The sequence below is a fragment of the Malurus melanocephalus genome, unplaced genomic scaffold (genome assembly GCF_030028575.1).
Source record: "Malurus melanocephalus ecotype Western Australia unplaced genomic scaffold, MMel_1.1 scaffold_3, whole genome shotgun sequence".
In the NCBI taxonomy this organism is placed as follows: Eukaryota; Metazoa; Chordata; class Aves; order Passeriformes; family Maluridae; genus Malurus; species Malurus melanocephalus.
In genome coordinates this window covers 5,341,587-5,366,992 of record NW_026623235.1, presented here as the reverse complement: position 1 = coordinate 5,366,992, position 25,406 = coordinate 5,341,587, and the positions used below count along the sequence as shown (strand labels likewise).

General features: G+C 45.0%; 1 protein-coding gene across 4 annotated transcripts in view; it reads right to left on the bottom strand.

Annotated features, from left to right (window-relative positions):
• Positions 1 to 25,406, bottom strand: part of ZHX2 (zinc fingers and homeoboxes 2) — a 74,320-nt gene that overhangs the window by 47,776 nt on the left and 1,138 nt on the right. Inside the window, exon 1 of one of the 4 annotated variants that reach the window (XM_057368137.1) lies at positions 25,298 to 25,393. The exons of 2 other annotated variants lie outside the window; for them this stretch is intronic. The gene's annotated coding sequence lies outside the window, so the exon portion shown is untranslated. Of the gene's footprint in view, positions 1 to 25,297; positions 25,394 to 25,406 lie in introns of those variants that run through there. One more of the 4 variants, XM_057368121.1, reaches the window with a different exon arrangement.

The following is a 25,406-nucleotide window of genomic DNA, read 5'->3' as shown; positions in this document are numbered from 1 at the left end:
AAATGCATGGGCCAGTTTGGGAGGAATGGGGGTCATCATCCAAAGCTGCCTGTGAGAGCAAGGCAGGTGGTCAAAGTGTTATGAGCAGCTGCCCATCATCATAACTTCACATATGGATGATGCCAGACTGCAGCCAGCAACATCACCAGCTATTTTCACTGCTTAGACCCACTGTCAGTGACACAATTCAAGGCCTCCCAGTAGGACTGTTAAGTTTGGCCTGGTCTCTCCAGTTTCAGCCTGATTTCCTCACCACATGAGAGCCCAGTTGCAATCACTCTTTTCCCTTGCTCTTTATTCATTCCCTCTTTTGTTTCCCTCAACCCTCAAGCTGAAAAGAAAAAAAAAAAAACAAAAAGGAAAAAAACAAGACTGATCAAGACCAGACAGAGACTGGATTTTGCTGCCATAAAAATAAATACAAGAGGAAGGGGTTTCCCTTTTCTGGCTGTTTAGACCATKCCTACTTTTGGCTGCAAGCACCGTTGCGTTTGCAAATTCCTGCCAAACACAGCAGCCATCAGTGCCAAAGTGGTGCAAGAAACGCAGGGTATAGACATAAAGCAAAAAAATCACTTTGCCTCTCTCAAACAATTGTGTTTGTGCTTCATTCACTGATGAAAACCAGCACTTTAGGTGTTACTGAGTCTCCTGTTTTCAGAAAGAGTGTCATGTCCCTGTAGCTCTAAAGTCCAGTGAGATGTACCTGGGTCAGCAGCCCCATACACTCGTGCCAGGTGACCTATTTTCAGCTACAAGTAAGCAGGGAGCCACAAACAGACTGTAGGAAAGGCTGCCATGAGTTCCTTATATGCTGCAGTAGGTTCCTGCTCAGTCCTGAGCTTCAGCTGCTCTCCCCACCGCAAACTCCTGGAGCTGCTGTTTGATGGGAGCACCTCCCAGGGCTCCTGCCCGCTGCACTTCACCCAAACACACAGCCCCAGCCCTGGCTCTTCAGCTTCCCTATGCTCCAGTAAATGGAGCCAAAAGGGAAAAGTCTGCATACACTTAGCACTTAAAAAACCGACTGACCCCAAGGACTGGGAAGGGCTGTGGAAATCCACACAAAGCAGCTGTTTTTGCAGCCTTTTCTCCCCATCCTGTGGATAGACAACACAGCCTGGGCACTGAGTCTGCTTACTCTGTTAAGAATCAGTAACTTTGGGCCCATCCTTCCCCTCCAGCTAGACTTTAAGGGCAAGAAAACAAAGCGTGGAATGAAACTCTCCTACAGCTTGTCAGTCTTGATGTCTCACAAATATATCCTATCAATTTATCACCTTCTGAACACTATACACYTCTGAACACACAAATAACACATTTGTTATGCATCTGGGTACGCAGCCCTGAACAATCTGGGATGTTTTTGGAAACCAAAGCAACACAGGTTCCCTAAATATGTGATTTCTCCAGACTGAAGTGCTGTATTGTAATAAAATTAAGATTTGGATCCGCCTTAGTTTGAGAAGTGGGCCCATGAGAACCTCASGAGGTTTAACAAGACCAAGTGCAAGGTGCAGCACCTGGGTTGGGGCAACCCCTGGTATCAATCCAGGCTGGAGGATGAAAACAGATTGARAGCAATCCTGCCAAAAAGGACTTGGAGATGCTGATGGATGAGGAACTGGACATGATCCAGTAATGCGTGTTTGCAGCCCAGAAAGACAAACATCCTGGGCTGCATCAAAAGCCCCATGGGCAGMAGGTGGAGGGGAATGATTCTGCCTTTCTACTCTGCTCTGGTGAGATCCCACCTGAAGTGCTGTGTCCAGCTCAGGGATCCTCAGCACAGGAMGGACATCAACCTGTTGGAGCAAGTCCARAGGATGCCACTAAGATGATTAGAAGGATAGAGCATCTCCCCTATGAGGAAAGGTTGAGAGAATTGGGATTGTTTGGCCTGGAGAAGAGAAGACTTCAGGGTGACCTAATTGCAGCCTTCCAGTGCCTGAAGAGAACTTACAGGAAAGATGGGTCAAGAATATTTACAAGGGCATGCAGTGACAGRACAAGGGGCAATGGGTTTWAACTGAAGAAGAGTAAGTTCAGATTAGGTATTATGAAGAAATTCTTCACRGCGAGAATGGTGAGATACTGGCACAGGTTGCTAGAGAAGTTACGGATGCCCCATCCTGAGAGTTGTTCAAAGGCCAGGCTGGATGGGGCTCTGAGCAGCCTGGAATAGCAGGAGGTGTCCCTGCCCATGGCAGGGGAGTTGGAACAAAATGATCTTTAAGGTCCCATCCAACCCAAACCATTACATGATTCTATGATTCTACTGGAATACATCTGGAGTACCAGAAACTTTTTACAGCTTTCCACGTGATTCACAATGGAGGACATAATTACATTTCTGAGAGAGAACCCTGCTACTACTTGTATACACCTTTGCCATTCATTTCAGTACAAGCAGGTTTGAACCAAGGAAGRTAAAGTGCAATTCACATCCTGCTGTGAAGACTGTACAGAAGAAATGCACTTTCACCTTTTAAAAATCAGACAAAATCAGATTTCATACAAAATTTATCTTATCGTTCCACAAAACCAGCAACATGACATTAAATTTCTTCTGTCTCATGATATATTTAATGAGTGGGAGAAAACCATACAAGTGCACACCCCTTTCTCCAGTGCTCCTTGTTATTCTTCCAGAACAATTCTTCAAAGCTGCTGAGATCACTGTGTGTTACCTCCTTTTTGAAGGATCAGATACATTGCATCAAAAAGCATGCAGGAAAAGTTCTAGGGCATGAAACCAATTTTTGTGCACTTTTATCTGGGTCAGCTTTTCTATTGATTCTGCAAATACTGTATCATTTTTTTAAAGTTAAGGGTTTTTTTAGTTTAAAAAAGAAGAAAAAGAGAACATCAGAACTTAAGTCAAACATCCATCTGAGCCAAGGACTGGTTTTGTTGGGTGACTCCAAATCAAAAAGGTAGACTTTTTTATAATAAAATCCAACTGACAGTGAAAGGGCATCTGGATCGACTGCTAAATTCAGTAAATGCCCTCTTCCCATACTGCTTCTGTTTTCATTAACACCATTAATACCATCTTTGCTGTTAGGTGTACCAAATTTAACAACAGCTGACAACATCTAAGAAAGCTAACATGAAACAAACACATTAAAATCACTCAGACACATGCTTTACCATTAATTCATCCCTTCCTTTCTCTGCCCCTCTGCCAAGTTTTCCTCCATGGTTATGAACTATTTGGCACAGCCTCCAGCTTTGCTTTATGTCGTTTCATCAACCCGATGTGTGTCTTGAGGYGCTCTGAAATAGAAAGTAAGAACTGGCCTCAGGTGACATCCTGTTTCAGGAGATGACTTGTTACAGACATCTTGAAGATCTTGCATCAACTTTATCTGTACACACACATGGTAAATGGAGGAGGATTTCTTCCTCCTTCTAGCAGGATTCCAAACAACAGGTGACAGTTTGTATTAGGGGCAACTCAGAAAATTAGCTTGCAGCTTCAGATGACAGCAGGAAAAGGTAAATGAAGTAGCTGGGAATTCCAATTAGGTTGGTGAAAATAAAGAGCCAAGAACTGGCTCTCAAGTGCTTTTCCAAAATGGAATGCTTTTACTTCTGAGAGATACTTTTTGCCTATTTTGGTGGTGGTGTGATGCTGGGAACACCACCACACTGTCCAAGAGCCTGATTATCAAGTGTGCTTCTGCTGGAAGCCGGGCGCCTGCTTTGACAAGATCTTATTTTACAGGGATCTGGGCACAAGGCAAGAGAGCCTGTGTACTCCCAAGTAAGATCTCAAGAGGGGTCAGACTAAGATGACCATTTATTCCCCTGGCTCTGGGACACTTGTCTCGCATGCCCAAGATCCAGAGGATTATCTAGACAGATCCATCACCCTTTTTGTATTTACATTTCCTGGTCTGGAGAGCTGGGGTGGAAAGTGAGTAATCATTTCCATTACACCCGCTGTGTGACACMAACAAAACCCCCAGCCTAACTGATTTCTGATATGCAAATGATTAAACCCCAACACTTTCCTGTCATGATTTTACCCAATTAAGCACTGTCTTCATTAGGGACACTGTGCCAGTTCTGCACTAGGCTGCTGGGTGCTGCCTCCAGCACTGCACATCTATGACCAAAGAGCTGCAGATAAGTGAGCTTCCCTCTCTGCAGCAGCTGGAGGTTCCCTTTGCCCAAGGATGGCCCTCCTTCCAGAACCCCACCCTGCTGCACTCCATCCATGGCCCAAGTGCAGTTATTAATATACTTCTAGTTGCAGGAATTATTGCTGTTACACTCTGTCTTCTCTCTTTCCCCATGCATTAACTGGTTGCTTGGAGCTTTGCAATCTTTCAAAGAAAATACTTTGAAAAATACGACTGAGGAGGCTCACGTTAAATTAGGAAATGAGCACGCCTTGTGCCTGGCTACCCCGAGAAACTAGGACAGGCTTCTCTCGACCAAATCTCCAGGTATCTCTGAGGCAGTAACAGTCGGCACWATTCTTAAAATACGCACAGGCTGATTAAAGGCTGCCTTACAGCACTCACTAGACTTACAGCATTAGTTTGGTTTTAAAACCAAACAGACATAGCAATTTATGAAAGAAACCTTCTCCAAATGCAGGGCTGTCTGCTGGACCCCCTTCCTTGCTCTCCCACCTCACAACACACCAACAGGTGCCCTTGGGAAAGCCTGAGATACCAAAGTGGGCGTGAGCAGAGGTACCCACACCTTGGATGCCAGTCTAAATTCAAACCAGCAGCTTTTTTAGCGTTAAAAGTGGGGGTCTAATCCACACTAATCCACAATTTTCCAGGGCTCCTGCCCACCAGCCACCATCCTGCTTCCTCCCTTGCTGGGAGATGCAGCACAGATGTCTGAGGGAAAAGTGGAGAGCTGAACCAGGTCAGTTGGCCAATGGATCTCCAAAATGTCAGAGACAATTTCAGGGCAGACTTTAAAATAAATATGCCTTCCCAACACGACACTTTCCCTGGGGGAAAGGTTTCCAGCTGTGTGCACATCTCAGGCCCTCTCATTCATCTGCTTGCCTCACATAGAAAAGGCTTCATTAGTGGAGAGGAGCCGAGTGCTGCCTGCCCCATGCTCCTCTCAGTATCCGACAAAAGCTGGATGGAGTAACCAGCAAGCACCTTCCCCTCCTCTCCCTCCCAACACGGGGAACAAGGGCTGCTTCCCCTCCACTGCCTTCCCCACCTTCCTCTCAAGTACCAGAGCACCCCTACACCAAAATGCGTTTAATATGTTTTCATTCTCTTATAACGGATGAGGCAAACCAAGACCAATAGTCTGGCTTTRTTTATGTTAGGCCAGTTTAAATTAAGGCAAGGTTGCAAATCTGGCTTTGTGGTGCCCATTACTCAACTGAGACCACCAACCCCAGCAGTGCCAARTGCTGCCTGGTCAGGACTCCTGGCAGTCCCCAGCTGTGGCAGATGGTGTCCTGGCAGGGTGTCACCCTGGCCATCACTGCTGGCTGCCATCTCTGTGCCAGGCTCAGGGCTGTGGTGCTGCAGAACCTGTGGGAGCAGGATGGGCTCCATCTTCCCTGGGCACCATCACCCTGCACTGACACTCACCCCACAACCTCCAGCATGCAGATAAGCTGCCTTACTAACACCTCCCAATTTAGATATTTATGCCACTTTGCCACAAAGGTAGACACTTTAGTTCCTCTGCTCTTTCACGTGGACTTCAATAAAGGATTTGGCCACCTGTGCCACAGGCTGTAATACAGGGGACAGTTCAGCATCTTCAACACAGWTATCAGGCAAAGAGGTTAATGTATGAATGTTAACGTACAAATATGCTGAACCTAAATRGGCTTTCTCAAATGATATTGAGAAATTACTTCAGGAAATACAGTCAGAGGTCATTAGAGAAAGCTACTGGTAATGCTCAAGTTTATACAGAATCATAGAATAGTTTGGGTTGGAAAGGATCTTTAATCATGTGTTAATTACAATTACAATGTACCTTCATCCAATCCTCTGCATTTACACAACCTCTCAGTGAAGGAAACATCAGCTCTGAYGATTCTCCTATAAAGCAACATAAGTAAACGCCTTTAAACAAAGCTCAGCAACCTTCCAAACCCACGCAGGGTAGTTACAGCTCTCTTCAGCCTGTCCTTCAGGGATCTTCAAAGCACTCTGTGGAATCAGTCATAACTTTCCCATTGTCCTTTGCAACACGATGACAACTTCAAATAACTGGGAAGCAGCACACCATCAACTGGAACATCCTCCATCGTCCAAACTGCAGTTTGCATTTAATTTGTATTTTATGGTTGTGTTTYCCAGATGAAATACGTGGTCTAAGCAAAAAACACATCCAGAGTCTTCACTGCCTTCATCCAAACTCAGCCATGTGCTCTCACAWGTCCCACTGAAACAAGCAGGACCCCACCTGAGCCCCAAAATCCCTTAGAGCACTCTCCCCTACAGAAAGCTCTGTAATGCTCTGTTGAAAGATGAACACTGCTCAAAAACTTTATTCTTGATGGAGGCTGTATTTAAAAATTTTTCWACTGTCCTTAGTGGAGTTTCACATTTTAGATCTGTGACACATCAGATATTGTGTGCAAGGAACTGTAAATTCTGACTGCACAAAACTATCCTAAAGCTACAACTTCAAGATTGGATATGGACCAAATTTGACCCCTTGAATCAAATTGCCCATACCTTCTCTGCTGCTAAAATAAAGGCAGAAATTTGTCCTGAAAGCTKCCAGTTGCTCCTCAGTTTGCAGAAGAGTTTAACCAGAGACCTGTCAAGTTTCTAGTCCACACTTCAAATAGCCTTGTCAAGTCATACAATCAGCAAGAAGCCGCCAAGGCAGGGTTTTATTGTCAGGGAATGTAAACAAATAGCAGGCACTGCTGTTCATCTATCTCAGGTTGGTGCATATAATTTTAATTAAGGCATTTATGTAAATACAGATGCAAATTAGGTTCAGTATAGCATCTAGCAAATTACTATCGAAGACCTGAGGCTACTGGCAAATTATCAGCATGAGCTCTCATAATGTGAAGGTAYGAAATCCAGTCTTGGTCCAGACACTGTGTATTTTATTTGGCTTAAATTGGCAGTAAAACACCATAGTGATACACACAAAAGAAGTTAAACAGTTTTCCATTTGAAAAAAGAGCACTTAGGAGGTAAACCAACATTCTTAAAATTCATCCTATAGACAGCCTGTGTCTAGCAAGAAAAAAAACCCTTCTGCATTTCTGCAACACCTATCAAAGAAACTCAAAGCGTCTCTGAAATGTTAATTAATCCATACTCTCCCCAAGGGATATCTGTTTTAAAGACGGTTATATGGAGCCTGCATTCATCTCTCGTTTGTCAAAGGCTCTCGGGGGAAAAGCCACAGAGATCGAATCTGGACCTTGGCCCTGCTCCTCCACATTCTCATCACAAGACTTCCCTCCACAAAAATCACAAGAACTCACTCACACCAAAGAGGTGCGAACCTCTTTGGCCTAGATATCACTGCCTCAAAGTAGTGTTAACTTCAAAACCTTGTTAAACTTGCAAAGGCAATTACATGACAAGGAAAAAAGGGAAAACAAATCACAAGAGAAAAAAACAACACACCCAAATTTGAAAACTGAAGGAATCTTTAGATCACGCTGAAAGGATCTTATCTTTGGAAAATAAAAAGGTATGACCAAGGTAGTGTTCACAGTAWTATCAGCACCAACTTCTGCTATTTCTTCCCTCCAGGTGCAATTCCATCTTTAGGGCCTTGAASGGGGAGAGCAATTCTCATTTTTTCAGAACCACCCAGTAAGACCAATGCTTGGGAAAAGGCAATAGCTCCTATTGTTTTAAAGCAGACTTAACTTGATCAAAATCAATGATGCTTAAGTACATGCTTAACATTTTCCCTGCAATACCCTTGCAAATTTCCCAGGATATGAAATTCCCACTGGTACTGAAAGAAGTGAAATCACATTTCCCATTTATTCGGAACAGATGCATTAAGTTCCTTGGAAACAATTGTTATTACTGGTGATGAAGAAAAGAAGGAAACACAGTAAGGTTTGGAGTTACACAGGTACATCCACAGCGGGACAAATTTGTGACATATACATGTCATACCATTACTATGACAACAATGTTTGGAAGACGTGTAACTGGCATTTTGTAAGCATATGGTCATGTACTGGCCCCTTCCTGTGCTCAAAATGAGAAACACCACAGAGGGACAGGAGCTAAASGCATGAAGCCACAGACTGGCCAGTTTGCATTCCTTTGCCCTGATATCAGTTATAATGACTGCACACTCATTCAGATGCTTTGCTTATTGACTTGCTTATTTGCCTTTAGCATCTTGCTTCCAAAAAACAAAAAAAAACTCCTTGGAACATATAGAAATAGCAAGTGTTGGCTTTGAATATTGGGACACCAGTGTAAATTCCTACAGCAACTGTGATTTTGTGGCTGCAGGGAGAGCATGGAAGAGGGGAACAAGAAATGGTGACATAATTAAGGGAATGATACTGAGGTCACGCCTCCTATTATCTGTTGGAAGGCTGAATGCGAGAGCTTTATGCTCTTGGAAATTGGACATCCCTGCTTTCCATGACTATTACGAGAACTGGTGCACATACACGTATATATACATATATATATATATATATATATATATATATGTATGTATATGTCTATGTAGATATGTATATGGAAGTTGCTGGGGAGAAGTTTAACACTTCAAGCTCTGCTTCTCCATAGCATGTCTGCATCTTGAGTACCCGTACTAGCAAAATAATTTCCTGGGTCCCCTTTGCAGGAAGAAAAAATGCCAAATTTCACTGGAGGAGGGGGAGGGGTCAAGACTGTTACAAAGGATGAAACACCTCCCATACTTATTTTGGGAGAAAACCAAGCTAAAATCACAGCCTTGCCATGTACTGGTTTCAAGTCAGAACTCACATTCCTAAAGGAGGCTAAGTTGGCCATCTTGATTTCTTGCAGATAATCACATCTCAGTAGACTTTTATCTTATCTGGTAACTTAATCAGGTAGTTTCAATAGATCGAATGATTGAACTAGTTTTGCTCAAAGTGGTGACTTACAACATACAAGCCAACAGATAAACAAGAGACTTGCAGGTCTTATGTGGCCTCCACGGGCACATCCTGAGGGATTCGTTTGGAAATCAGCGGTCCTACACTGCACTGACAAGCTGAGCCACTCAGGCAGCAACTCATTACCCAGGAACATGGGTACACCAGAAGAAAAGGAGAATGCAATAGGATATCACTCCAACCAGGCTGTGGGAGAGGTTTTAATTCCCTGTCTGACCATGTGTAAACCATTTTTATTCCTCAGAGCTTCTTCACTTAATTCTTGTAACAAAACTTTTYTGTACCACAAATACAGGCATGGAGAATACCCAAGAGGATACCAGGWGCTTGTGTTTTAAGAACCATGATATCAAATAAGCACCAATAAACCACTCTCTCCTCTACTTCTCCAGTGAGGCTGGGGATAACCTTCAAGTATTTTTCTTGAGCAAAGAAATRTGCAACTCTAAAATGCTGGGGAGGAAGAGAAGAGCAGTATTTCAACAAAGGACCTGTAGCAACAGTAACAATGTAATTTCTGAAGGGAGCCAAAGATTAAAAATGGGTGTGGAAAGACAGAATAGGTAGTAAAAATTCAACAGTATCCATCTTTCAAGACTCAAGGAGTGAAGTTGTGCTAGGATGAGGGAAGGCAGTTGCTCTGCCCAAGAGGTAAAGTTGTGCCTTGTTTCCTCTGTCTGCATATTTTTCCACCTTTTATTTTTGGATCTCGCAACATTATCCAGCACTAGATGGCACATAGTTAGAATAACAGCAACCATGCCCCACTCCAGAGTGCAGCAGGAACACCGGAACCACCCGGCAAAGAGGAGGGYAAGAGAGAACACGGAGCATTAAAATACATCTCTAACCTCTGGTTTACTGAGGAGGATCTGAAAACAGACCTTTAAAAATTTACAGGACCTACTTTCCCAGTAGTACTGCAGCAGCAGAGGAACAGCCGTGCAACCTCATCAAAACGCTGCACAAAGGACAGGGCTATYGTGGCAGAGCCCAGGTCTCCGGGAGCCCAGCACGAGTCCCTGTGAGGCTGGAGGAAGGGTGGCTTCCCCAGAACATCCCCGCTGTGCTCGGGGCTGTGCCAGCGCCGCCGCGTCACTCAGGAATCGCACCTCTCCACGCGTTTGGCCAGGACAGCTCTGCTGGCAGGAGGCTGCAGTGTAGGCACGGCTTAACCCCAAGCTATTTTCAGCAGAAGGCAGGATGCGAGCTCACTTCCCAGCACACAGTGCAGCCTGTGTCGGAATACAAAATCCAGCCTTTGTGCCGCGCCACACAGAGCTGCTCAGTCCACGGGAGGCGGGGACCATCGGATGCTGTCAAGTAAGAGCCAAGATGCTGATGCCACGAAATAAATGGTTTTATAAACCCCCCAACAGGACAGTTTTCATTGACAAACTCGAGATGAGCAATGTTTTGGGCCCTGTCACATCAGGTTAGTGCAGAAGGACTCACCTACACAAGCAGGGCAGCCAAAAGGCCAAACTGCAGTCCTTTGGCCAAAGCAATGCATAAACAGCATCAGTGAGAAAAAAAAAGAAATGAATACATCTCAAAGAAGATCAAACTSTTCTGAAAAGGCCAGGTTTAACAGGTGTCCCAAGGATAGCCTAACCACAGATTCRATCAGGAACCATTCTATTTGGCTGACCTGTTCCCCCATTTCTGCCCATGAACTGGTTTTGCTCTTTCTTCTCTTAATTYTAGGCCTAGATAACATTTTCCTGTGTCAGAATTCACTGTGACCCAAAGCAGCTGGGTCACAGCTGGCTGGGGTAGCCACCAATCAAAACAGACACATGAAAAAAAAAAAAAGAGTACCACCCCTGGGGACACAGGCAAACACAGATACAACTAATCAACAGCKGGTTACTACCAAAAATGCTGGAGACTCACAGTGAACTCCCAGTACCCCACGGATCTCTTAAATGCTAAGACATCACTTCAAAGGACAGACTTGAGAAACCACTTTTCATAAATGTGAACAATAGTTTTTATCTTGACATGACTACTGCCAGAAATGGAAGATGAATAATGAGTTGCAGCATCCTCTAAAGCACAGTCCAGTTCTCAGTCCGAAARTGCTGAAATCAGGAATTTGCCCAAGACTGCAAACACATGCTTTTTCCTTGGAAACGTAACTCACRGCTGAGCAGCGTGCAGAAGATACATCTGGAATTTCTCTGCTGCCAGCCACTGTTTTAGTTCATGTCATGATACCAAGAACTGAAAGCTGTTGTTTCTACAGAGAACCCCTCCTTCTTCCAGTTATTTCATAGGATACAGTAAGTTTCTACCTACTGAAAGTATTAATTATCACTGTTTTCTCACATAATTGATAGTTGATAATTGATGCCTTTGGCAGTGATAAGACATGGTCCCCAGCATATTGAATTACAGTGATCTTCCCTCTGCTCAGAAAAAGAGCTTTTACAGCATCTCTCACCTGTGATTCAGCCTCAAATGCAGAGTTGGAGGAATGGTGTCTGTTTTGGATGGCAGACTCCTCCTAACTACCATGAAAAGGTGAGGAAAGGGCTCCCAGAACTTAGGTAGGGCTTCASGACCTTGCTGAGAAGCAGATCTTCCTCGAGGAAGGAGCAGCTCTACAAAAGGAGAGGTAATGGCACCCACTGGTAACTAAAAAACACCAACGATCTGCTCTGCAGCCTCCACTGCAGCTGTCTCTAGGAGAGCTGCACCTGCCAACAGACAGGCACTCAATTCTTTCATCTACCACTCTCCAGCTTTTGGAGCAACTGTCTCAATAGTCACARAAGTAGCTTAAGATCTGGATGTTATTCTTACAGCAGCAGAATCCCAGAAGTCTTCCCCAGAAACACTTATGCTCGTTTTGAGGGCAAGAGCAGATGGCATTCAGTACACTGCTGGAATATTCCTGGAGATCAGCGTGACAAGGGAGTCCCATCAGCACCTTCCGAAATCATACAGGGCACAGCATGACCACTAAGTTGTGGCTACCACATTCACCGTGCCATAGTAGGGTGAAATAAACATTAACTAAAACACTGTTTCAGTGAAGGGCYTTGAATTTCTACCCGGGGCCTACCCTAACTTTGTTCCAGCAATTAAAAGGAATGGGTCCAGGAGAGAAACTAAGTATCCCTTGCAATTGGATATCATGTAGGATAAGATGTCCACATGTCCACACTAAGAAAGAAAAAGAAAGTTGCACCAGAGAATGCTTCTGATATGGATTTATTTTGCCACCTGGCTCCATTTCAGCACTACCTGCAACTCCAGAAGCCCAAAGAGTATTAAAGGCTGGTCATTCCTGACACATCCTGCATTTTCCAAACACAGAGGACCATTTTTACTCCAAAGACCAGCTGAATACAGAAAAAATGTTAAGTATTGTAGAGACCAATCCTCATTCCTGGAGCCATACCTGTTCTCTCTAAAGCATATCTCCCTACTTTACCAAAAAATGCCTCCCACATGTATTTACACCAGTGTTCACTCTGCAGATGGCTGTGGGAAAGAAATAGAGATTTTAATCTGTCTTGTGCACCACCAGCTGAGCTGCAGTTGAGATTCAGTGAACAGACTATTGCTGGTAGACTTAAGCGATGAGATAAACACAGCTTTATCTCCAAAATCTGGATGSAGGGGTAAAATAGCTTCCCTGCTGTTTCTTGGTACCAGAGAGAACTAAAACAACTGGCTGCTCCTTCGCAGGGAAAGCACTGCTCAGCGCTCCTCTCCGTGATCATGTAGGAGCTCTGTTCAGAATGGGACAGGAACGATTTGTAGCAATGGCTTCAGATGAGGATTAGCCAGTGTATCCTTCTTTCACACTAACCAGACCTCAGTCAAAAGTAGCATTACAGTTGTGGGCAAAACATTTACATCCTCTGCTGGCTTTCTATTGCTTGGCTCCAGGCAAACSGTTCAACTTTTGTGCCTCAGTTTCCCCACCTCTTAAGAGTAATAAAACCTCCCCTGGAGGTATCAATTACACCTTGGTGCTTGTAGAGGAGGATGCAAAGGAAAGCACTACAAGAACTAGAGATCATCAATAAAGAATCCAAGAGACTGGAACCGATGCTTCAGCAAACCAYCAGCCTGCTCGACCCCTAGAGCCAGATGTGCAGCACTAGCTCAGAAAGCTAAAAAACCGAAAGAAACTGCCAGCTTCTTMATATTCATGAGCTCTTTAATAATGCTCAACAAAACTAGGAGGCATGTTCGCTGCTGTTGCTCTTGCCCTTTTGCACAGCGAGCAAGTCATAAATATTTCAGGGGAAGAGTCCAGAAAATTTGCAAGATTGGTCCTAGCCTTTTACAGCATTAATGAGCAGACCATTAATAGTTAATGAAGCAGCTGCTGGTRATCTCAGAGGTAAAGGCAAGATGAGAACAGTAGGGTTTGCCCATTCACTACAATGTGATAATGTGAAGGAATGGCTTGATCCCTCTATCAAATTGTCCCCATCACAGTAAGACCCAGAAGCTGATCACAGGACTTCCAGCAGAACCACACGCAACCCCCTGCCCCACTGCTGTCACCCAGCAGGGCTGGAGGATGCTGGAATTGGTCTGAACAAACTGTCCCGATGCTCTGGGCACATCTGCGGGACTGAAAAGGCCTCAATGCTGTGTCTTAAATACAAGAGYAATGCTCCAAACACTTAACCAGGTAGGACCACGCAATGCCTACGTGCAGTGTGTGTGTGCACCCCAGAGCCATACATAGGTAAAAATTCCAATAAAAAGAGTGGGTTTAATGCCTTCTAAAGGTCTAAACTGTTTGTTCAAAGCTGCACTTTGAAAGCCAAATTCACAATACAACTGGGCAGCCAACTTCAAAGAACAGTTTCTGTGATTTCAGCCTCAGATGCAGCGAGGACTCTGGTGAAAAGGTATTTTTGCTGTACTTACTCTTTCATACATCTGAACTGACATTCCTTGGCTGCATGCTTGCAGACAGAAATGCACATCACCTTCTGGCAACTCTGTTTGCCAGGASCTTTACCAAGGAAGGGCACCACTGGCCAGGCCACTGGGAGCAACTGCAGCCCTGGAGCCCATGTAGGGGCAAACCAAAAGGGCATGGCAAGAAGAATTGGGTAAAAGTCTGGACACTGCCAAATTTAATTTCCTTTGTTTTATCCCAATATCACTGATTTTTAAAGGATTGGTCAGGTGCATTTCTGTCTGCCTCCACATTCATGTGTATGTGGGTCTATCAATCTCAGCAGAGTAACTTCTCACTGGTCTAAAGAAAACAGGGTGTGGAGAGACCCCCACCTCTCATGCTCTGGAGAGAGGTTAGTCTGACCCAGTGCATGCAGGAATTCACCACAAATCAAACACTCTACAAGCATTTGYGTCGGTCCTGCTGGCCTCAGGAATAATCAGTCTCCTGGATTTCAGCACACATMACATCTGGCTTGTCACAGATTAAGCCTTTTCTGTGGTTTTCTAATAGGGGTCTGCACAAAAAGCAAGTATTGGTAGCAGAGAGGTCTCTGAAGACCCCTAGGTGGATAGGGACAGCATTGGCCCACCTTCTTCAACAGCAAACTGAGCAGGGTTTGGATGCAATCTGAGTATCTCCCTTTTATGTAAGTGTCCTCAGCACAGAGTGCAAAAGTTCATCTGTTCYAGCCGTTCAGGACTGGCAGTCAAGAGCCTTGCATTCAAAGAGAAGAGAAAAAGGAAAAGAAAAGCTTAATCTCAGAGTTACAGTCTTAATTCCACCCTCCAAAYCAGAAATGTTTTAGTAGTGCAGGAGTCAAAGGCAACTGCAGCACTGGGCCCTTTGTTAAATAATTAACTTCAATTTGCCTAATCTATCCGCAGGTTCTCACTGAGGATACAAAAAATTTCCCCATCAACACCCCACTCTCACCTAAGCAATGAGCTTCCTACAGCATTTCCTGGGATAATCCTCTAGTTTTTAACAAAACTGTTCCTTGACTTTTCTCACCTTCAAACATGATTCTGCCTGCTGCTTTCAATGCAGATCAAAGGCGACCTTAGTAGATCCTTACTGCACTAAGACACAGAATAAATTTATTAAGTTAAATTTCAAGTAATTATTTTATTCTGTAATTTTATTAAAGAAACTATCATTTGCCAAACATGCTCTGGAAAAAAAATTACTGCTCAGACTTATTAATAAAGTACRTAATTAGCCAGGAATGTATACTGCCTCTTTTTAAAACCCATGGCATGTAATGCTCCTTCATGCTTTGAGTGGGGAGTGTCTCAAAGTGTTATAAACATTGATATAAAGAGTTTAATACCTTGAACTATTTCCACATTAAGGATGGAACTTCACATAGGAAGAACCCTGCCAAGTCCAGATGTGCATTGGGCGGTTCCTCACACACCATCTATTTTACATAATTTAAGAACAGATATTTTAAAACAGCAGACAAGTAAAAAATAAAAGTCTAATGACCGAGAAACCTACCCAACCTCAAACGTTTCTTAATCAACTTCCTATTAGCTATTTCATTTTAAAGAGAAGGGAAAAAAAAGTTGATATTTTACCTTCTCCTCCAGCTACACTGCAAAACTTTCAGTGCTAAGTGCATGTTAAATTTTCTGTTTCCAACCCTTTGAGAACCCATTTATCAATGATTTTATGATATAGCAAGGGGACATGGGCCATTCAGGCACTAGCCAAAAATTAATCAAGCTGCAACCCCAAACAAACCAAATGGAAGTTGCAGAGTGTTTCAAAATGAGTATCCCGTGGGCTGCAAAGACCAATAATAAAGGGTTGCAAATCACAGTCCTTTTTCCACTGCTGCACAGACCAGCAATCATGAATTTGAGCAGAAAAGGGTCTCTCAGGCAATCTGTGCCAGGAGCTCAGCACAGGAGCTCTTCTGGAAGATGCTACAGCAAGGCCTAGATAAACCAAACACTGACCATGTAGCACACAGTAGCAGTCTCCACCCTAAGACTCACTAAAAGGGTYAGGACAAGAGAGAAGGAACAAATGAAACCCTAATCTACACAGGGATGAACAAAAYACAGGCAGTTTAAAAAATAAAAGAACGAAAGTATATTAGATGAAAACATGAACCAGTGTAAGTGGTCCTACTGCTTGTGCCAGTGATAGGCAAACAGGAAAGGATGCCTTGAATGCAAGGCAGATACTAAAAAATACCAAAAATAAAATTCCAACCTTGGCTGCAGAAATCAATACAGACAGGAAACTCAGGTATGAATTCTGCTTTCCTGTGCAAATACACCACTCAAAMCACATCAAACGACATCTCACACCACTCCACACAGCATATTTAAAAGCGTGGCAGAGCCCAGGTGGTATTTCCGATCCCTCTTGCTGTCTGCTACCTTCTGTATATAAAGCAGCCTGCAAACAGCCACRGATCCTCTGCCATGCAGCACTGCATACCACTTACATCACCACCAACTTTGGGATGCAGCTTGTTTTGAACACTCAGTATCTCCTTGCAAAGTACCTCACACACTTTTCCCACAGTGCTTCCCATTCAACAGCACGTATCAAAGCAGATCCCTCACTCCATCAAGCACCACAACAGTGCTTTCCCCGCAGATGGAAAGGTGCTTTCCTACTCCTGCAGGCACCCAGCCACAGCAAACTCCCTGCTGGGATGCAGATGGAGCCCTCAAAAAAATGTCAGCCTGGCAGGTGAAGAGGTGAAAGAAGAGGTTACCACAAAGAAATTAAAAATACAAACTATATGCTCAAAAACTATCTTCCTCCTAAACTGGGCACAGGGTGCAGACAGGGATTTGTGGACCTGTTTTTTTTAATTTAGAAGAACCCAACATTGTAAATTCCCCAGAATTTTTGTGGAGTTGCAAAGGGCTCAGCATGGAATTGAAGTCAGCTGTCAAAKGCTGTCTGGTGCCTGCACCCTAGGGGTGTAGACCCTGAGACTGAAAACATTCACCCTTGAGCACTTTGTGGTGAGAGCAAGACTGTTCACTGCTCAGCAAGCAAGAGCAGAGCAAGCAAAAAGGAGTTCAGATTTCAGGAGATTAACTTTAAATCCACCAACTCAGTGCTCTGATTTGCTGCTGGAGAAGAGATGGGGCTGGAGCTAAGATCATTTCTATGTACAAGCTCTTTTCAGCATAAATAATATATTGTGACACTCCTCTCCTGACTTGGACACATACCGAGTGTTCGCACGCTCTCCCGGACCATCACGCAGAGGGTAAACACATAAAAATAAGGTTGATAAGGCTGAGATCCAGACTAACACGAGAAGCAAACAGAATCTAAGGCACTTCAAGTATATTTATGGTTGAAAGCAAAATCCTTCAGAGAGCTAAGATTTTTCTCCTTTATCTGATTAAGTGGGGATCTGGAAACTCATGTTTGCCTTGAGCAGTATTTCCCAAACCACCTCACCCCACTGACATCACCAACGTACACAGACAAGATGCCAACTGATACATAGAGGAGGGGTATCCTGTGAAAACTATTTTAGAAATAGCAAAATTGTGAGGATGCTCTAGCTCTAAAGAAAGAGATGCCAATTTAAAAGTAGTTAAGAAAACAGTTTCCTCCAAACATATCATTCTTCCTTGTCACACCAATTGTTTTAAACACATGTGGAACTGACTCTTACACTGAAGAATCCCAGACAGGCAGAGGGAAGTAAAGGCTTCCTTAGGCAGCACTTTATTCTGAATTTATTCACCACCATTTGCACCTGGAAATTTCCTATGAATTGYATTTGGGCAAAATCCTGTAGGTCCTCAGTGGCCACCAGCCCCTGCCCTCGGTAGCYTGGCACAGGCATGCTGGGGACTGATGCATTTGTCATCTCTTCAGTGTGGCAACCCCTGGTACTTTCCCTGGCTTCAAAAGCACAAGTCAAGCTTTTTTGTGACATCATCAGCCAGCTTTTTCAGCTGGCTTCTCAAAGAAAACTAAACCTAGCCCTCAAAATGGTCACACAGTGGAGCTGGTACCTTCTTGGCAAGACACTCATACCTGAGCACAGGTTGGGAGGACCTGCACTTTAGGTCAAAGCCCAGGTAAAAGGGCTTCTGTTCCCCSCCGCCCCAAAAAAAGAAAAAAAAAGAAAAAAAAAAGAAAAAAATATGCAAAGTTCTGAGACATGAGAAAAGATCCCAAAAATCTTCAACTGCAAGTTCATGACTCCTGGTACAGAGTATCACTTGACRGTAATGAAAAGCAGCATCATAAGGGAGACAGGCTGCAAGAAATGACATGGAGATGCTGGATAGTAAATACATGAGCAATAAAGGACTCTGTAACTACCTCTGGCTGAGCAAAAGGAGGGCACGGGTGTGCAGGTCCCATGGGTGGGARCAGTGACAGTCACGTGAACTTCCASCCAGGCAGCCAAGGGTTCTCCCYGGTAGGGAGCTGAGCATTCAAACTTCCTTGCTTTTCAACCACATGGAAATAAACAACACTCTTCACACAAGACCAGAAAGGGGAATCTCTTTGAAAAAATGCAGAAAAAAACAGCTTCAGGGGAAACCGTGATTCTTTGGGATAACCCCATTTCCACAATTTTCAAGAAAACTGTACCAAAGCCTGGAAGACAACAAACACCAAAGCCTTTAACAGCAGTATGCTCCYAGCATATCATTTAAATAAATCAGTTTCTGGAGAGACAAAAGACAAGGAAAAACTCCCTGTGGTGCCTGACAGTTTGTGCTCAAGAGGATGCTGAAAAAAATCCCCACAATGAGACATATTTGCTTTTGAGGTGGGCGGTACGAAGAGGGGCGGGGAAGGCATATCCCCAGAAACACTTGAGGCCAGAACCATCAGGACTTTCCTTCATTTTGTGTGAAAGTGAATCAGCAGTGCTTTGCCAGCCCGGCAGCAAAGCTCAGAGATGCTGCTGCTGTCTGCTTCGCACTGGCTTTCACTGGTGTGAGAGGAGGCAAAAACCTCCCTGCACCACTTCCCAGGCCACCATCCCGAMACACTTTGAAACCCTACAAAACTTAACTGCTTCCACTTGGTATCCTCTTGGATTTTCATCTTGCTAATAAGATTTAAGAAAAAGAACAAGTATTTTCCCACTTCTGCTATCTAAGTGAAGTGCAACATAAAGTAACTGAAACTAATAAGCATGAAATTAGGTTGAGAAATGGAAAAAATAAATGTCCAAAATTTGGAGTGAGAAAAGGGAACACACATCACAGGCAAAAGGGGCACATAATTCTTGAGATATACTGGTATTTTATTAAATCCATCTGAGGGTGCCTTCAGCAACAGCTCAGAACCTGCGTTTTTTGGGTRGTATTTAAAAAAAACCCCAAACCACAAATAACAAGATTCTGCTTAAAAAGAAAGAAACCACATTCTTCCCTATACAGTCTTGCTCACAGTCTTGCTCACAGGACTTCTTCCTCCACTCATCAAACTRGACAAGAGGCTAAGTAACACTGAATCTGAGGCTTAGTTATGGTCACTGCCTCAAAAGAAGCAAGAAAATCTCTTTCCATTTATTTGTTGGTTGGGATTTTTTTGTTTGTTTTAAGCTCCAGTGAGTGAAATATGCAGTTTTAACACTAGAAAATTGTGGGAACAACAATCAACTACAAAAGAGAAGCCWAAATAAACAGGTAATTGGAGGTTGCAAGTTTAAAAAAATATTTAAGAGGGGAAATAAGGTCAGAACAGGAAGAATGGGGGGCGGGGGGGAGGAGAAGGGAAAGAAAATGCAATATTTTGGGCCTCTAATAGGACACGAAAAGCAGTGCAAGATGCTCCTATCCCACCCCTCCCACCGCTCACATGAAGCAGCTAATTGTCCCCTCCACCAGTGCCAGCTGGGACCACACCATAAATCACAGCACYGAAATGCTACAGGTTAAGAGTTAACACTAAAGATTTATATCTCTACACATCACTTAAGAAAGCAGGGAGCGAAGCAGAGGGCTGTTTCCATGCAAAGCCAAAGCTAAGGGTTTGCTGAGTGGAGTAAAACAATGGAAGTAACTTTGCTTTCAATCTTGCAACATTTTTGCAGGAAACAAGATGATTTTCAGGCTGTGGATGAGTTTACCAAGTCAACTGAAATACACCGTGGGCAGATAATACCAGTCTTGAGGAAACTCTCTGACTTGCACAGAGCTACTTGCATTTGCCAGGATGCTCCCGTTTCTGTGATCCAGAGCCTCCAGTGCCTGGACCTGCGGGAGGGTCTGAGCTTAACTTGGGCTTAACCCCAGCAGTAACAAGGGTTGCCCAGAGGAGAGGGGTGACGAGCAGGCATCAAGAGCTCAACAAGCACATGACAGCAGGCAGGTCTGCATGGGCACATCTCATGTCAGATCTGTACCACTAACGCTTACCATGCGGTTGTGTCAGCCCAGGGCAGGACGTGTCACTGAAGCAGCTGTGCTGGCAAAACCCACGAGCAAAAAGGCTGTTACATCAGCAAAGAGACATTTTTGCCAATGTCACGTATCGAGACAGGGTTGGGATGATAAACCCATGATCTGCACATCCACCCAAGGAGAAAGTTCTTGATGTGCTTGTGGGATGCTGATCAGACCAAAGCGCTCCAAGGCTCTGGGTATCCTGCCTAATGAGATATTAAATATGCACATTCATACTTTTTACCAAAGCCTGTAGCAATGGGACAAGGAACGATGGTTTTAAACTGAAAGACTGTAGGTTTAGATTGGAAATAAGGAAAAAACGTGAAGGTCCTTTTCAACTTTGGGCAATCCCAAAGGCAGCAYGAGAGAGAGATCTGCACGATTTCAGAGCTTTTGAACCATGCAAATGGAAACTGAATCTCAGGGTGAGCCTGGACCAYGGTACTGTTTAGTCTGTAGTCTATGTGGGTGGGAGGTGTGGAGATCTGCAAATTCCTCCCAATATGWCTGTATAAGTTAATTTGAGAGGCAAGCAAGTGGTGAGCAGGCTCCACTTTGCTATATCAGGTCCCKGCTAGACAACAACCTGGAGAAGATACAAACTGCAGATGTTGCTGGGGAGGCTTGTCCTCAGAGCAAAGCTGAATTCCCTGCCTGTGTCCTGCTTCCAGCACCCAGCACGTGCCCGCACCCCCAGCCAATTTGTAAAAGGTTGTCAAAACTTGCTGCAGTCTCAGCCCCTCCACTCCCAGTGTGTAATTTCTAACCATGCAGGTGTTCCAGATCACCTCCTTCCCCATTTCCTTCCCAACCCTCCCTCCCATGTCAGCCCTCCAGATGGCAAATGCTCCCTCTGCCAAGCACTGASAGGATCCTTCCCAGTGCCAGCCCCGCTCGGGGCACTGCCCACTGCAGGTCAGGCACACGGAGTCTCATCCAYGAACTCAAAGGGTTGTTGCACCATATAGTCTCCTCAGCTATCAGAATCCCCCAGGACAACTCTTTTGAAGTCCCCTCCTGTTTGACAACACCCAAATAAAACTTCTCTCCTTGCTCGTGTCCCTCTCTCTGTCAATAACAAAACCCAGCCATCTGAGTGCTAAAGACACAAAATCATTTCACACCTCTCCCTCAGTTTCACTGAGTCTCTCAGTTTCATCAGCAGACTCACAATACTGATCACTCTACACAAACTCAGCTTATGGAAAGTTCAGTTTTCACTTTAGAAACCGGTTTGGGGTCTTGTGGTTTTAAAAACAAACTTGTCAAATGCATTGTCTTGTTTCCAAACTGACAACATTTTTGCAACAACTCTTAGTACTTATTTTTTAAAACAGAAAAAACAACCAAACAATCCTTATGCCTTGCAAAAGCACGGCAGTTTTTGGGGCAGGGCTGGCTTGGTGACTTCTGATCTGTGTCTGGAAGRCAAGGCTGGAATTGAATGCTCTTACCTTCATCTTCCAAGCACCCAACTTACTTTGTTTCCATTTTGCTACACCTTCACAGACCAAATCTCAAATATTAGCCCCTATGAAAAGCATTTGAAACATTTTGGAAATCGACAGCTCTTTCAGCTTTTCAGAAAAAAAAAAAAACAACTTACTGCTACTCTGGGACTGAAGTATATCATGACATCCAGTAAACTTCAGATCTATTTTTGAAGGGTTGATAAACTAACCACAAACATTACTTCAAGCTGATGTGACACAYGTAAACACACCTTGACAGAAGAGCAGCAATTATTTTAATGGCTTTAGGTTAAAGCCTTCATAGATTATTTTAATGTCAACTTTTTTTTATTACTTACTTTCAGTATGAACATATACCATCATGCAGATGTGCAGTAACTTTCAGGGAAAGAACACACTTACTACATTACCCTCACACTTAACAAAGAAAGTCAAACTACAATTACACTCCACGCAAAATGTAAGTGCAGCTTTATGTGACAGGCATGGGAATTCAGTTGTGACACTACAGGTTTCTAAACAACTTCTAATTAAAACACTCTTTTGATTTATTTTCAGTGGATGTTTCCATTTCTTAAGTGGTACAAAGAAAAGTAATTTAGACATGGATCAAAACACCCCAACTAGAAGAGACTCCAAACAGTATTTCTGAGGATCACCCAAGTTAGGGCAAAGCAAAAAGAAAAAAACCTGAAGATGTAGCACATGCAAATACAGTGATGTCATGCCTGGCATTAAAATCTTTGTCTTTTACGAGGATGAGCAAAACCTGCTGTGCTCTCATTCCAGCCTGGAGCAGTTTGAAACTGGTTTGAAAATGCAAAAGGAAGTTAGTAACTTTACTATATTTCATAATGGCTTCTTTTAACTTTTAATAAAAACACAAAAAAAACTTTCCCCCACAAGAAGAAAGAACCAAAACRTGACTCTACAAACTCTGGCTGTTTCATAAAATGGATTATTCATTTTACAGAYACTGTCTAGAAATTGGTTAGTTGTAACTAATAGAAATAGTTGGTTGCAACTAATAWAAAAGGAAAAAAAGTAAGTGGAACTTTGAGAGAAGGCGATTCGAAGCAGTGTGCTCCATTCACACACTGACAGCAGGAAATGTCCTGTGACAAAACTCTGACAGGTGAACTCATGGAGCGGACAGGCAGGAAAAAAATGTCATTTTACAAAAGTGCGTAATCACAAGGTCTTTGGGCTGATAACTGAGCTAYACACAGCTATCAATGCTTTCTGGCACTGAGTTCATCATGGATACAAGAGAGGACAAACATGGGAGAGCTCTTGGCCATTGTTTTCTGCAGAAGCCTGAGGGGATAACTCACATACGGGGGACAAAGTGAAATAAGGACCAGCCAATTCTTAACATTTACATTCTTCCCAATTGCTGGCCAGTACCTTGCTTTCCCTGATCCAGAGATCATTTTGCAATTCTGTGTTTCAAAGAGAGGCTGAGTTCATACAAYATACTGAAGCCACATCTATATTAGAAAGGCTTCGCCAGGACTGAAACACACTACACTGGCAAAGCACTTCAGTCACAGATACCTCTTAAACAGTAATATTACTCATCTACTCATCTAATAAAATCACGGCAGCACACACCACTCTTAACTCACATGCCATTTCCCAGTTAAGGCTGCGAGGTGTCTGCTAGAGACATCAGACCTCCTCTAATCACATCTGCKCCTGCACGATCACCCCAGTCCCAGCCAGGAGGGACAAACCCGCACAACGTTTAATCCGTAGTTAAAAAAAAAAGAAAGCAACTCATGACAGCCTTGTGTTGAGACCCTGCTGTTGCTGCAGAAGATGCCCTGTGCTGCCAGAAATGCAGCTTCTCAAGGCACTGCACACTCTGCCACTCTCACCCGCAGCTCCCCACTGCTGTTGCGGGACCCGGCGGGCAGGAACTGCTGATTGTCCAGCATTCCTGATCACCAGGTCACTTTCCCACCCAGCCAAGAGTCCTCCTCTTCCCTCCCACTCCTACTTCTTCGGATGTTTTCTCCCCTTTGGCTCTCCATCTTCCAACGCAAAACTTTTGCTATGTTTCCCTGCACGGCAGRACCGTCACAAGTTCACAGGGTTTCAGAGGAGCACCTGCCCCCAGACAGGATGGGGAGCGGCCATCGGAGAAGTGTTTGAGCAGCCAAGGGGGGAGGAAATCAGAGCCATGCTCCGCCCCACCGGCCGTCTCCCTCAGGAGGGATTCCCAGGCTCTGAGCGAACAAAAGTGCTCAGGGAAAGAGCTGGGCATRTGAATACCCCGAAGTCAGACAGGTACATCTCTACAGCATTTCCAAGTTCTATTCCAAGCAAAGAGGGTGGAAAAAAAATCAGTGTCCTTCCCTGTCGTCCTCATCCCAGAGGGAGAGAGAGAGAACGGGGGGGAAAGAAAGGAGACGGCTCTGTGATGTCTTTGGAAACCGCCTAAAACAAACGGGAAAGTCACCCCTCATTAAAAAAAAAAAAAAAAGTGGATGCAACGTACCAAAGCCCGAATTCCCTAAATCTCCCCATTCCGAGGAAAATAAAATGCCACAGGAAGGCAGAGCCTTTCACCGAGGGTGGAGGAGGGATGGAGCGGGGTGCCCGGCTCTGCCCCGCCGCGGTCCCGGCTCGGTGCCGCCGCTCCGCCTCGCCGCTCCCCGCAGTTATCGGCAGCGAACCCCGCACCACGACCACGCCGTCACGGGTGGGAGGGGGGCTGCCAAAGAGGGCAGGGAGGGCAGGAGGAAAAAAAAAAAAAAGAAATCGTAAATTAAACCAGAAGAAACCGCTGCCAAGTGCGGCCGCGGGCGCGGAGCCACGCGCGGCGGCGGCGCCGGCCCCTCCCGCGCCCCGGGGCGGCTCTGCCCCCCCGGCCCGGGAGCCCGCGGCTCCTCGTCAGGGACCGCGCTGACAAAATCCCCTGCTCGCCTCTACGTAACGCCCTGTCGAAAGCGGACGCCATATTTTGTGTTGCTGATGTCGACATAGACAAACGTAGACATGTTTCCCCCCCCCTCCTGCTCGTCCCCCTTCACCCAAACTTGCGATCGGRAGGCGGCGGGGAGCGGGAGAAGGGCGAAGGGAGGGAGACTGCATGACCAAAAATGAGAAATACAGATAAAAAAATTAGAAGCCCACCCCGAACAACCCTCCCGGCTCGCACCCCCGGCGGTCTCCCCCGCCCCCCGCCCCCCCGCAACCTCCCGGCCCCCGCCGAAGTCCAGGGAACCGGACAGTTTCTCGCAGGAGGAAAAGTTGGGTGCGAGCGGTCGGGGCGGGAGCGCCGGCGAGCGTCCGTGCGCAGGGAGGGGGCGGCTGGGGAGCGCCGCGCACCGGGGGAGGGGGCCCCGCCTGGGAAGTTTCCTACCTGCGCCCAGGGCGGCGGCACCGACTGTCCCGGGCGGAGCGGCACCGGGGTTCAGCTCCGCGCCGCTCCGCTCCGTGCGCCGCCCGCGGCCGCGGGACCCCGCGCCCCC